Here is a 15,833-nt window from a genome sequence, read left to right as displayed (position 1 = left end):
AAAAGATAGCAAAATTATTCCTGAGGGGATAGGTGTAGGATATCACATCCCAGATTGGATATAACACAACAGTAAGTCAATGATGGACTTTTCAGTTAATCACATGAGCACACACAATAGGTCGTATAAAACATTATATGTATTTTATGAGTTTTAACTTATTCACATGTAAATAAAGAAGACTTATATTTTACACTACCGACCTGTGTCTGTTCATGTGGGCACCTGAAAAGTCCATCATTTACTTACTGTTGTGTTATATTCAATATTAAAAATAGGAATTCATATTAATGTTATGAATTAACATTAATAAGGATAAGTGGGTCAGCAGAAAGCTAAGCCTGTTAATGTAATGAACAAATATGGCTGCTCCAATGTACACTACACCAACAATACATGAAACTGAGGCTTTTAAAACATGTAAGCCCTCAAGGGCAGAGCCCTCCTTACCATCTTGTCTTGAATTGTATTGTGATTGTAATGCCTTCCTTATATTGTAAAGCGCTGTGCAAACTGTTGGCGCTATATAAATCCTGTATAATAATAATAATAATAATAAGTCCTACTCTTTATTAAGGATATCCATTGTTGAAGCTGCTGGCGCTTCTTCTGCGCACGCATGGAAAACTCTTATTTATTCCTATGGCTAGGCAGTTTATTATGCTTCCCAGTGATAGACGGCCTTCTATACGTTACGGTCCAAACTCTCCAGCCAGTAATGTACTTATTCCAATAATGTACTTATTCCTATGAAGAGGCTCGCTATCGCTGGCATGCATGATCGACATAGGAATGATTTTTCTACCAATGTGCAGAAACAGTGCAGCACCAGCCTGGAGAGATCTCAGTGAAAGCGTTGTGGCTCCTCATAGTCCACAGAGTGTGGGATTTGGCAGAAGCATGATGAGGTGAGTATTTTCTGGTGGTGTTGGGACAGGGATACCTTAAGGCCTTGTTCACACCAAATGCAGAGCAGATCTGCATGAGTTTCTGCACACGCAGTGCAGTGGGTTGTGCCGCGTTTTTTCTGCGTTTCTTGCCGCGTTTTTTATGCGTTCCGGGCCGTTTTTGGTTAAAAAATTTTTTTGTTTGAAATGGCCTTTCAGTGCGTTCCTTGCGTTTTTGATGCGTTTTCATGCGTTCCAGAGCAGGTAAAATAGGGCCTGCTGCAGTTATTTTATCTGCTCTGGACCTGCTCTGGAATGGAACGCTGCCATGTGAACTGGAGCTAAAAATACCATTGGAATACATTGGACACAGTTTTGCTCCGGTCTGTAACTGCTCTGCTCTGCTCCTGGAACGCGCTTGGTGTGAACAAGGCCTAAAGGATGACTATACAAAATCAGTCTAACGCTGTCAGTTGAATGTCAGCCATACTTCATAAATGGGGCCCTGTTTTTTTGTGCAATACCAAAGAAACATTACGGAGAGATATTCTCATACTTAAGTTTTCTGAGTTAAGGTTTTTATGCCGTAAAAAATATGTTGAATCAGTATGAATAAGTTATGTTTCATTTGCTTAACATTATTCAAAATTATGCACAGTTGTAAATGAAATATACTAACGGCATATGTAATGTTTTTCACTAAAATGCTTTATTGGCTACATGCAAATTACTAAAATAATGAAAGCTGTAGGAACATAAAACATGGCAGTCAGCCAGAGTCCCTTCCTAGACTTGATGTGAATGGAGACTGTGTCAGGAATACCCCTTCTTAGGTAGCTTTGCCAAGTCTTAGACATATAGGGGGTTATGTTTCAATTCTATCGCTAAGCAATGTCAGACAGGAGTCGGGAGACAGATATAGAGAGTTTAGGCTTATTCATAAATGTCTCCCTCTTCTGGTCTATAGTAGCACTACAACAGAATAAAATCTGGCCCTGCCCATTCCTTAAATGTGCGCCTGTTTGGAGTGAAATTTTGTCTCATCTTCGTTGCTAAATCTTTTGCAGACTTTTGAGAATCTATCTCAGTTGGCTGCCCAGTGGAGCATGACTCTGCATTCTTCTGCTTTTGTATTCTTTAGGACCGTTCGCATCAGCCTATGAGCGTTATGCTCCATATAATGTGCACATGCTGGTGCTTTGTGTAGGGGTGGTACAACACATTGATACAACGCATCAAACTTTTTTTTAGCTTTTCTGTACTTTATTCCAACTTTAACAAGATATAAATAATTAATTCAACTTTATGTATCGCAGCCCATAGCTGTGTTGGGCTCTGTAAAAATGCAATGCACACCACTGCACGTATATGGTGTGAACAGGGCAGGTTTTTTTCAAAGTGCCCTTACCTTGAGTCTACGTTGATCAATGCTGATTAATGCATCTCAACGCGCTGGATGTAAACGAGCCCTAAGAGTCCTCTTGATATCGAAGATCTCTTCAGGTTCAAATGACTGCAATCGTTTTTGAGGCTTTCTCTTCCATCCCTTCCAGACCAGAATTTTACCTGAGTGGAGACGTCTTCTCTGCATGCTTTTGGAATTGTTTGTCTAAAGTCTATAGAAACTTTGTCAGGTGTATACCACACAGGTTCACACTTCCACCACACGTCTTCTAAGACTCACTGCCCAATGATATTTGGTGTTGCTCAATTTTTCCTTCCCTGGTGATACTAAAAGTTACACTCTTGTTCAAGAATAAAAATGAAAGCCAAACATCTTCCTAAAGTTTGTGAAAAGTCACAGTTCACATTCGTATGCCCAAACTCGTCAGTCCCATCCAAAAAGCCAGGTGCCGGCCTACAAAGGAAAGCCACAGCCATCACCCGTAATCCAATGTATGTTAAGCTGCACCCAACAGCCAGGACCTCAATGTAAAAATGTTTATTCCCAGGAATCTACAATGTAACAAGCATGACAAGATCCACAGGCTCTGACTTGTTTCGCCAAAAAGGCTTAATCATAGAGTTCCAAACATTTTACTGTTAGAATTAAATTGGGCTGGAACTGTAAAGGCTGTATCCAAAAAAAAGAAGACAGACAGAGGGCAAAGACAAGTCACCATTGCATAAGGTCACCCTGCAGCTGATCTTTCAGTATCACTGACTTACCTTGCCCTGCATGTGTGTCTGTGTGTAGGTGGCCATCTTGGTATAGGAGCAGGATTGTGCTTCCTCGTGTCAGATCTGCCCCCTAGTAACTGGTGACCTGAGGCCTGGTAAGGAAATATTAAAGGAGCAGCAGTAAAAGTGGAGGAAACACAAATTTACAGAAAAAATGAAGTACAATCTGAGAAATGCAGGCAGTGCAGGTCCTCAGGCACAGATTTCCCTCCAGCAAGCATAACAGTAGTGACCAAATCGCACTTCAAATCTCCTGAGACTAGCAGTCAACAGTACCTTATATCTCACATTGCAGATATACAGCTATATTGCTGTAGACTCAGGTTTGTCTAGGCCAGGGATGGCCAAACTCTGGCCCTCCAGATGTGTCAAAACTACAAATCCCATGAAGCATCTCTCTCCGGGGGTCATATCTGTGGCTGTGACAATCTTGCAAAGCCTCATAGGATTCGTAGTTCCACCACAGCTGGAGGGCGCAGTTTGGCCATCCCTGGTCTAGGCACTGTCACATACCAGAGAGTTCAGTGCTATTTTTTAGGAACAATCCCAAAAAAATTTGATTTTTTTTCAAGGGACTGCCCAGGCACCATTAAAATGTTTTGATGCTTTCAATAACATAGCTAATTTTCACTGTTTAAGTTCAAGCCCACTTTAAAGGAAAATTAAAGACTGCAAATACTCACCTCCACTCTAGTGATGTGACATTCACAAGCACCCTCACCAGCCCGGACATCTTCTTACCGGCTCCTTCCATGTGCCTGGTCTTTGGCCTTCTTGATTGTCTGTAACTCCCGCACATGTGCATGGAAGTTCATTTATCCTGACATAGAGGTGTGCCGAGAAAGTACACAAAGCTGCGCAAGCACACACACACATATATATATATATATATGTATATACCCTGTTTCCCCGAAAATAAGACCTACCCCGAAATTAAGACCTAGTACCATTTTTGGGAATTGCTAAAATATAAGACCTACCCTGAAAATAAGACCTAGTTGTGACCATTCCCAGGGCCGGTGGTGGCATAAGGGGGAACTTGAAGAGCCGCGGGAGAGAATCAGCGGTGCCAACGAAGCGGAGGGAGCAGAGCCGCATAAGCCGATGCTTCCTCTATAGCGCCGGCTCGCGTCACAAGCGGAGTGATGCCAAATGCACGCCACCTGTGAGGAATCCATAGTGAAAGTGCGCTTCCCTCATTCTGGTTACCAAATTGCTCTTGGAAAGGTATGGCACCCCTGATCGCCCTGATCACCCTATTCTTAACTTTGCCATTTTGGATTATTTAACTTGGATTTGTATTAACTTTGGATTGTTATACATAAAAAAAAGTAAGACCTACCCCGAAAATAAGACCTAGTGTGTTTTATTGAGCCAAAAAAAATATAAGACAGTGTCTTATTTTTTGGGAAACACGGTATATATATATATATATACAGTATATATAGTCCCAACGTAGCCACCGTACTCTATTTGTAAGGTAAATGCCCGGGTGCTCATGCACAAAAATATAATTACAAATCCAAAGTAGGTATAGAGGCACTCACAAGTATTGCAGCAGACATAAGTCAAAGAATCAGCATGTTATTGTCAATGTTTTGACAGAGCTCAGTCTTAATTAAGAAAAGTGAGGTCACTGACCTAGCTACACTGCCCAGTAGAAGTGCTTTCATCAAAGGACTAGATGAACAGAATTTCCTAGTTATAAGAGTTCACATACAGTATATGCATTTCAACTTTACACTGTACATAGCCGTTTGCCTCGAGCTCGGCATTAAAAATGCTGACAATTTTTTCATTGAATTTACTGTATTTACGGACTAAACTTAGGTTTTCAAATCAAATACGATTGCAATGTACCCGGGGGACTAGTTAGGTCAGGCGAGAAAGCTGTGATTATAATAGTGATAATCTATTTTTGTATTGTGCTGACTGGCTGTGCATCGCTATCCATATACGCAGATGGGCATTTATTGTCAATTCTTCTCCCTGATAAACTGTGCCTCATTTGTCCAAGCAGATGCTGCCGGAATATAGCCTGAAACAATATAAATATTAATTTGCTGCCTTTTATTGGAAACCAATAAGAACATTCAGTCGAAGAGTAAAAAATGGTTGAAATGGTATAAGTGGGGAACATGAATCCTAAGAGGAAACGGAAATGTACTTAGCGAAAGTTGCAGACTTATTTCTGTTATCGAACACTCTACATAAATGAAAACAAGTATTTGCAAACAGACGCTCATAGTTTCAAGAAAATGATTGTTCAGCTGAAACATCAGTGGTTTATTTAAAAAAAAAAAAAAAAGGGACTTGGCAAATGCTTCTATAATACTGCGTTTTTAAAAGGAACCTTTGAGGGTAGGAATATGAAAGCTTTGCTGGCTTACAATTAGTCTGAGGCTGTCATTCACATCCTTGCTTCACTGCTTGGTAAATCACTGCCCTGGAACATGCATGCAGATAGTGAGGCAGCTATGAGCAATGGCTTTGTTGACAAACATAGTCAACCCTAACCCTACCACTTAGCCTTTGTTTATGACAAATAGTTTGAATTAGGGTTAGGTTTAGTGTTATGGATAGCCTTAGGGATAGTGTTAGGGTTAAAGAATATGTAAACCCAAAAAAAGAATACATAAGGTAATAAGATACAATAGTTTGAGATGTCAGTTCAGTTCACAGGAAGATACAAGAGCCCTGCATTTCTGGCAAGATGCAACATGCATCCACTACATGAAAGGACTGGTGAAATGCAATACAGTGGTACCTCGGTTCATGAACGTAATTCGTTCCACGATTCTGGTCGCAAACTGAATTGGTTGCGAACCAAATCAAAGTGATCAGACCGCAATCTGGACTAGAGGAAGCCATAACCATGTGTCAGAGCAGGGAAGATGGCTGTAGTTGTGTTCATCACCCGATGCAGAGTTCGTGAATGGAAGCAAAATTTTGCCGAATTTCCTGTTTTCCTGAAAGCTTCTGTTCGCAAACTGAATTGTTCGTGAATAGAAGCTTTCGTGAAGAGAGGTACCACTGTAAATGAATGTTTTGTTCCTGGGTAAAATATACTTTAAGGTTAGTATTAGGGTTAACCTTAGAGATAGAGTTAGGTTTCCTGTGGTCTTCAACATCTAATGTCATGTTCTAACTAGCTCATAATGTTTTGTTGGTAATCACTTCAGTTTTATAACATTGATTTTAGAGAGATGTAACGAAGACTGCCAACAAGAGGTTACATATTCTGCAAATCTCTAGCATGAGATTATAGAAATATAGCTCATGCAGAAAGCAGGGAACGTACTATAGCATATAAGTGTTAAAAGATTATCCATTAGATGAGGAAAGGCTGTCTAGCTGGTGCTCCACGCCATGTGGTAATGCACACAGAGAGAGTTAGAAGTTCAACAGGAACATGGAAGTGTGCAGAATGCTTAAGAATCAGGACTAGGATGTACATCCTGAGAGACTGTAGAGTTTCCAGTAAAAAGCCATTACTATACAAGAAAGTCCTCAGAGATGGGAAGTGTGATGTAGATAGTGTAGGTTCCAGTTATTATTTAGCAAATGTTTTCTTCCCATCAAAGAAACATAGAAAATCAGTCTAAGGAATATTTATTTTACTCAAAAAAAAGTATTTAATTGTAGATTCCTAAAAAGACATACAATCAGGCAATTCTAAAAATAAAGTGCTCGAGTTACCAATAGCCAGGCCCAAAAACTCTCACTTGGGGGAAAGGTGTATATAGCAGTATGCAAATATTAATTTCCAGAAATGCTGGGATTTATGTAGAATCTTTGTTGTGGCTACAACATGATGGGGAACAGAAGAGCTAAAGGTTCTGTATGTTAAGGAGGACTTTCTAAACTGGTGTGATTCCTAAGTTTGTAAAGGGGTGATGTCAAAAATTAATTAAAATTACAAACTATTGTTTGCATCCTTGCACCCGATGATGTTCCTGGATGCTAGGACACTGGCGGCTGACCCCCACAGTGTGCTTGATAGATATGATGCATCAACCAAAACAATTACTCTTTTCTGCACAACGCCTCTTGGACAGGCCTTATGGCTAGTCCGGGGCAATATTTTTGTACTCCGGCCCCTAGGGCCTGTCAACGTGGTGCACTGGCACTTATTATTTATAGCACTCTATGCACGACACGATTGGCCTTTTTTGGCATTGACCCACAGATGCTGATGGTGCAGGTTTCTTCGGGGCCTATTCCTGATGCTGGGAGGAGATTCTGTGCCTGTTACGGGGTTCTCTGTCTCCCCCCACCCAGGAGGAGGGTTTCTCTTGGGGAGATCCCTCCTGCCTAGTACTGTGAGGGACCTGTTGCGGCCGGTCCCCGATTAAAATGGGTCCACCGGCCTTCGGGTTGGTGGGCCAACAGTCTCAACCCCTGTCAGGAGCCTTGCGCCCCGGGGGGTCAGGAAAGTAGGTCCCTTCTTTGGAAGGACCTTGCATCCTTGTGCACGTTTTTGTGTGCTGTGATTTCACGGTTCACTTTTTTTGTTCACAGGGGGGAAGTACTTCTCGGGTGCTGAGATCTGACAGGGCCCAATTCCTCCTGATTTGGACTGGTCTACCTTGTCTGGCCATGGGCTGGGAAGGCACAAAGCCTGTGGTGTTTAACGCCTGGTGACCCAGGGGTACTCGAGTAGTACTATGGGTGTGGGACCCCACTGTGCAAAAGGCACTTTGGCCACGACACCTTTGCTTTTGTTGCCCATCGCCTCTTGGGCTAGGCCTTTTGGCTAAGACCAGGGGTAATTTTTATTACCGGGCTGCAAGGCCTAGCCAAAGTCTTGCACTTTGGCACCTAAATTATTTTTCTCAATGTATGTGCACCTTTCACTTTTTTATGTGTGTTTTTCACTCCACAGGATGGAGGGTGTGAGTCTTCGGGCCTACCCTAAAGTCTAGGGCTAGGATGTGTGGCCCTTAGGTTCCTTCCTCTCCTGAATCGGGGGTCTCTCTTCGGGGATCCCTCAACCTTGTACTCAGTGGTCGGCTTCGGCTGGCAATGAGGAATGTGCCCATCTGGTTTCAGCCAGGTGGAAAGGAATGTGCTTTGCCCCTGTCAGGAGCCTTGCACCCCGGGGGGTCAGGGATGGGCCCTGTCTCTTCAGGAGACGGACCCTTTAGATTGCACCCCTTCTGTGCACTTTTTTGCGTGTGTTTACATGTACTTTTTTGGTTCACTTTTTGGGTGTTTGATGCAAGCTCCACAGGCTGTAAAGGAAAAAAAAATTACTCACCCTGTGTTCAAGGAAGCTGGCACTCCTGGCACTGCAGTATAGGGGGACGAGCAAGCAAGCTAACTGTACATCCTAGCAAGAGGCAGGCCCACACAGCCTGGGTGAGGGGTACTCTGATGTGAAGGTGGGCCCTGATGTGAAGGGAAGGATCTCGTATATAAAGAAAGGAGACTCTGATGTGAAGAAGGGAGATTCTGATGTGAAGGGGGGACTTTAATGTGAAAGAGGGCGTTCCTGATGTAAAGAGGGATGTTGATGTAATGGGAGGGGACTCTAATGTGAAGGGGGAAGCTGATGTCAGGGGGGTTGATTCTAATGTGAAAAGTGGGGACCGGAATGTGACAGAGGGGGGACTCTGATGTGATAGGGCTCCTGATGTAAAGGAGGGCTCCTGATATGAAGGAGCGATTCTGATGTAAAGGCAACCCCATATTAGCCTGGGAGTCCACAGAATTGTGCATACCTTTAAAAGGTGCTTTGGCTAAAAGTTAAGGCACAGAAGTTTTTTTTTTCCTATGCAGTGGAGGAGATTTGAGGTTATCTTGTATTTCATTTAAAGCACTCTACTAACATTGTAAAACAAAAATTTTACAGGCAAATGATAAAGCATTGTATTTCATGTCACTTTAGAATATCTGAGGATATTCAGATTTATCAAGCTGACACTGCACTGTTAATTAGCATGAGACACAGATAAGATCAGCCCGTTTATCTCTGCGGAATAAAATGATTGCCAGCTATGCAACAAGCTGTAATTATATGGTAATTTATCAGACCATTATGATGTAGGGAAGCTAGCCCTGTGGTGTTGACTGAATAATTGCAGTGCCTGAGTTAAATGATGGGTGGAATAAGCTTTTTTTATTTATTTTAGCACTGTAAAGTGTTAACATTTTTGATACTATAAATAAAATAATTTGTTGTGAGAAAAACACAGGACTACTATACCTTTAAAGCTGAAGTTCCAGGTAGTGCACTCAAATGGACGGCAAGAACATACACTTGCTGAGCAAATTATTAGGAACCCCTGCACACTTGCTTATTCATGCAGTTCTCAAATTAGTCAATCACGTGGCAGCAGCTCAGTGTATATAATCATGCACATAATGATCAGGAGCTTCATGTTTAACATTAAACACAGAATGGGGAAAAAATGTAATCTCAGTAACTATGGCAAAGGTGGTGCCAGGTGGATTGGTTTGAGTTTTTGTGTAATTGCTGATCTCCTTAAATTTTCAAACACAACAGTCTATTGATTTTGCAATAAACATCCAATGAGTGGTAGTTCTATGGATGGAAATGTTTTATTGATGAGAGAGGTCAGAGGAGAATGGCCAGGTTAAGCTGACAAAAATGCTACAGTAATTCAGATAACTACTGTTTATGACTGTGATGTATAAAGCATCCCAGATTGCACAACATGATCATTGCCAGGGAGGGCCTTGCGAGCACACCTTCTCTCCTAGCCGTCCCATTGGTTACCATGGACCTGTAGCTTCCTTGTTGCCCAGACAACATGGGGTGTTTCTGGTTCCTGTTGGGTTTAAATCTCAGCCAGAGCCAAGACTTGTTGCTGTTATTCTGCCATACCCAAAGCAGCTACAAAGCCTCATTTCCTGTTTCCTGCCCTCCTTCCCAGCTATTTGGATCTCCTAGTTATCGACCCCTGGCTTGTCTCCCCGTTTATGATACTCGCTGCCTGCCTCAACCCAGACAGTACTCTGACAAATGCATTTTGGATCATCCTATCTTGTACCTCAGCCTGGACTCTCCTAGTTTTGTTCCCTGCTATTGGGTTCCACTCCAGCAAACAGAGGGACCGCGCTCCCTCCCTAACAGTATCTTAGGTGACTTAGATAATTAAAGTCAGTAATCCTCTGGAATCCATACCTGTAAATATTAACACCGTATTAGTCATTTTGGTGAGAGGGCAATTAGATACAGATGATAAGATAAGATCTTTTATAATGTCCTTCACAATACTGTCCTGCTGATGTGTGTCATTAATATTCTAGATTAGACATCTGAAATAAAGCACACTAATTAGAGTACTTTGACATAATCAGACCGAAAGCTCCTTTATATATATATGCCAGTCTTGCCCGGTAAAAGTGGCCCTCGCCGCAGGTGTCTGGTCTCAGTGCTGTCGAACGGCGTAATGTGCCTCATTATTAAGTGAAGAAATCAAATGGATCTCATTTATATGTCAGGCTAAGATATTAGCAAAATAAGTAGTATTAGTCTCAGGAGTGTGCCATGAAGGTTCTTCATTTTGACTTGCTCCTTTTGCTCTTGGCTCACATATGTCCGATGGTATATAGGGCTGTATTTACCTAAGGCCAGTACCTAGGACAGCAAGGTTCCACTCAGCCTTAAAATGTACAAATTGTATAGTGGAGTAACAACCGGGGTGGCTCCCCCAAGCGCAAAGGCAGACGGACGAGCGGGAGGGGGTTGCGCCGGTCGCCAGCAGGTGACAAGCGGGCGGGCCGGCCATGAACACGGCCGCGAGGACCCAGCAGCAGCCGTCCTGATATTACAGCAAGCCCCGTCTGGATGTTCCCGGCCGCTGTCCCCCACGCTAGTGTTTTACAGCCTGCTTGAGCTTCCTTCAGCTGGGAGAACGACAGGACCGTGAATGTATCCTTTGTTACATCTCAGTTATGCTGATCTACTCTAACGTCCTTGCAGCCACTTCCTGTCTTCATACATTCCAGTGGTGTTTGCATGGCATTTCCCAGGGAGGGTTTCCTAATGGTGACAACAGTACACACGTTGAAATGGCATTGCAGTCTTCAGGGTGACAACGCAGGAGCACAATAGGGAGTGTAATCACATTACAACAGAAAATGGCGGACAGTGAACAAGAACCTTCATGGGAAGATTACCAGATACTATTTAAACAAAATATTAAGTGAAAAACTAATAAAAATTTAAATTCAATGAAACCTATATGTTAAACCTATATGAAATTTTCATGATTGGATATATATCTACTTTAATAAAAGGATGCACTACAAGAGAATGAACGATTTTGAATACGTTAGGGTTTGCATGGCCTGTGATCTATGAATGAGAAAAAAGTAGGCGGGTCTTTGCAAATGATGAGCATTTCACAATATTTAAATTATAAGTTTTCCTTTAAACAGAATTCCAGGAAACAAAAACATTAACCATTGCAGTGGGGCTACCCCTGCACTGCAAGGGTTAACTGCTCGCTTTGACCTAGGGGCTCAAAGAAAAAAAATATACTCACCTGATCCTCCATCCCACCTGTCTAGCAGACCGGTCTCCGCAGCCCCTTCTTCCCCGGGCACCAGTGGTCTAAGCCCCACTGATGTCATCATGACTAATACAGTCCATTCACCTGCATTAGATATGAGGACACCGAGGGACATACCAGTCGGAGTGGAGAGGGAGAGAGGTGATTACCTACCGCCGCAAGATCGAAGACAACGTGAGTACATCCTCTGTATTCCAACCCCTAGACCAAAACGAGCAGTTAACCCCTGCAGTGCAGAGGTAGCCCCACTGTAAGGGGTTAACGTTTTAAATATCTGGGGTTCTTCTTTAAATCATCATCATTATTATTTTGCATTCCTAGAACAGAGAAAAAGGGAAGGGGGAAGGAGCATAACGTTGATTTTGATATAAATGCATTGGGAAACATGCAAAAAAGAACAGTAGGTTATAAAACCTTCTTGCAGGAGTTGAGAGAGGGGATGGGGGGGGGAACTACATCAGACTATATTACGGTGGCCGCCTTTCTCATTGGTGAGTTTGTGACCGCGGCGTTCTGCAATCTCACAGATCTCCTGCAACTCCACATTCATCGCACTCTGGTCATTACCGACCAGTAACGCGTTCTGAAATGCCAAACACGATATTAAACTCTGGGACGCAAAGTACAGATGCGATTCTCCGTTTGCGGATTGCTTTGCAGAGAGCAGGGAACAAAGAAAACCATCAATAAGGCATCTGCTTATAAAACTAATTTCCTTAAATATGAAGCAACATTTTGACAGCCATAAAGTGGAAACAACAGTTGGGTTTTTGTATTAAAACATCATTTAAACAAGCAATAACTAGCTAACAACGCAAAGGAACATCTGTGTTATTGTCATAGTATTTTGGCGTTTTTTTCATGCGGAGAAGAATCTAGGCAGTCGGCTTTCCTAAATATTTGTGCTGCATCCTTTATTGGGATGTCTTAGGTCTCATTCACACTGCCGCGCGTATACGTGCGTACGTGCGTATTGTACCATATGCAACACATGCAAATAAATGGCTCCATACACATACCAGAATGGAACAGAGATGCGTCCGGGCAGCGTATTGCTGCCTATTTACACGCACATACGCATGTTTACGCGCATATATGTGCGTGTACATGCGTACAGCACATTCAAAAATTCCATTACGAGTGATGCATTCTGGGATTGCATATTGTGCACGCATATACGCACGTATATGCGTATAAATACATACGTATACGCACATATATACGCAATATACACAATATACAATTTTGCTCTTGCGCTATGTGTGAATGAGGCCTTAAAGAGTAGGTAAAGACAAATCTTTCTGTTTTAGATAGGGAAGGGTTAAAACTAGGGATGCACCGATACCAGTTTTTCGGTATTGAGTACGAGTACAAATATTTTTTTGCAGTACTTGCCGATACCGAATACCAATACTGGTGCCATGTGCCCCGATTATCAGGAGGCCGGGCGCGGATCATGACCTAGCTGCCCAGCTTCCTGATTGCCTGGGAAGCTAATGTTCTATCGAAAGAACACTAGCTTCACTTCCTGAGGCTGCCTGGCTTCCTGACCAATCAGCTGGGCGGCAGGACAGGAGGTGCCGCCCAGGCTTCCGGATTGGCTGGAAAGCCAAGGTGTCTGGCAACAAGTGAAGCTGGCTTCCTAGTCAATCAGGAAGCCAGGTGGCACATCATGACCCACCTCCCGGCTTCCTGATTGGCTAGGAAGCCGGCTTCACTTGTTGCTAGGTAGCTTGGCTTCCTGACCAATCAGGAAGCCGGGAGGTGGGACATGATGTGCCGCCTGGCTTCCTTATTGGTTAGGAAGCCAGGCTGCCTAGCAACAAGTGAAGCTGGCTTCCTAGCCAATCAGGAAACCACAAGGCGGATCATAACCCGCTACCCTGCTTCCTGATTGGAAAGAAAGCCAGCTCCATGCTCCCTCTGACTGGAAGTTCCGATACTAGAGGTAAGTATCGGAGCATTTGGGGCGAGTACTCATATTCGCCCATATACTCGGTATCAGCAGCGATCCTAGTACCGGTATTGGAGCATCCCTAATTAAAACCTCTATTATTATTTTCTTTTTTGGATGTTATCCTGCTGTGGAGATTTCCCTTTATTTCCTGTCCTGGAAACACAACAGGAAATAAGAGAAAATCTCTCTAAAGTGGGGGGATTCCCAACTTAGAGATTTGCCAATCCTGAGGGAGTCATTGCTACACTGGGATTCAGCCTCCTTTCCTGTTGTAATGACACTTGTTCCTGGGACAGAAAGCCAACAGAATGAGAAAACTTTCAGCGGGGACACATTCCCCAGTAGTCGCACATTACACTTATCTTCAGCAGTGCTTTCAGAAGATCATTCCTGGAGTTCTCCTTTAGTATGGCTGCTTTCTGAGAACCCACACCGGCCATGGCCTAGTGCAGCAAAGTTTTAGGCCCTATTTTATACTATTTGAACAAATATCACTCCAACACGCATATAACAAAAAATATCCTTTCTATTATACAGTGCATGCACTGTAATTATTTTGTTTGTACCAGGTTATGAAAAATTCTGCTAGCGGTGCAGCCAGTTTCCCAGGATGAATGCCAAGATGAAATTAGAGCCATTCAGCAGGTAGGCTGTGTCCCCAGAATCAATTTAAATGTAAAATTTTCACAGTACCTTTAAGCAATACCCCCATATACTGGACACCAACTGTGGACACTTTATATTGCCATTCCCAAACATGCAGAAAAATGTAGAATAAGAATTGTTTTCCTGCTGTGAATGTTTTGTTGCATTAAATTTCAACTAACGAGGACATCATTGACAGATATTTTCATATATTTTCAGAAACTGACAGTAAATGAGCTTTTAACTTTTCAAACCCCCTTAACAATTGTTCCAGTGGTTGGGCTTTGATCTCATTCAAACACACGTATACTGTATACAGTATTTGCTCAAGAAAACTTGTGCCTGTCTTTCCACCAATGGAAGAAGGGAAGCCTCTTAAAAACTAAAATCCAGCCAAGCAGCACCCGGGTGACACCATTGAAGGGGTGACACCAAAATGACTGACAGTCATTTTAGGGTCACTCCCTCTAAAAAGTCGGGCACTCGATCATGGACCAAGAGCCCGACAGTGTCAGGAGAGAGGAGGGGACCCGGCGGCATACCACATCCGGCCGGATAAACGACCCCTCCTCTCTCTGCTAGGGTCCATCACCATGATGGCTGCCAGCTGGTGTCAATTAGGTGATCGCGTATGCACGTGGATGACATCACTGTGGGGTGTCACCTAGTCTCAGCTCTGGGTGACACCCAGCCTCGGGACACCCCTGGTATCCAGGGAACTGTAGGAAAGAGGTTCTCCATGATATTCCTGTCATTTGGAGACTGTACATGGACTGAAGCAAAGAGCAATAATAGAGGTACCACAAGGTACAAATACCTCATGGAAATCTAATCAATAACCTTGAATACATGCATCAATCCAAAAACCAAAAAAGAGACCCAAGTAAGGTTGGAATGCCATAAAGCATATGGGAGCTCCCTTCCTTGCCTGGATACATACGGTACCTCTTTATGGTCCCAGGAGAGACATTTTGCAACCCGTAGTTTCTGGAGTTTTTTCCACCCAGCTGTCCAATTTTCTCCAGTTGATGCTGGTCCTCATTTGGCGATGGGCAGTTATTTAAAGGTTGTCGATCATAGTTTCCCCTGATTAAGCTTGTTTAAGCGAAACACAGCGGGAATTATCTTCTAATACAAGCCCTGAGAATATTATTTGTTTGATTATTTATGGATACAGCAAGTATATGGTAACATGATTATGGTTATATAATTGGTTAAGATTGATTTAAAAGTCTAACCAAGGGCTTAAAAATGTACAGGAATAGGCAACAATGTTGAAAGAGAATTTATTGGAACTTTCTGTGTGCACATACAGTATACTGTATATGTGATGGTTGATGTACCATTTAACTTAACTTCAATTAAATTTTTTTGTACAAATAAACTATTTTTAAATTATGATATGAAGTGTTATTGATGCCTCAAAACCCCATTATTTCAGACTTTAATAATTTAGCAATTTTAGGGGGGAAGATGTATGAGATATTCCCAAGCTTGACCTCCTGAATTGGGGGTAAGAAAAGGTAAAAAGTTCACATTTGGATAATAATGTCCATATTTAACAGTGATATCCCAGTTCAGCAGGAAAAAATGACCACCGATTTGCCCCCCCCCCCCCCC

The sequence above is a fragment of the Nanorana parkeri genome, unplaced genomic scaffold (genome assembly GCF_000935625.1).
Source record: "Nanorana parkeri isolate BGI_ZX_2015 unplaced genomic scaffold, ASM93562v1 scaffold196, whole genome shotgun sequence".
Classification (NCBI taxonomy): domain Eukaryota; kingdom Metazoa; phylum Chordata; class Amphibia; order Anura; family Dicroglossidae; genus Nanorana; species Nanorana parkeri.
Note: the sequence above shows the minus strand (reverse complement) of the source record.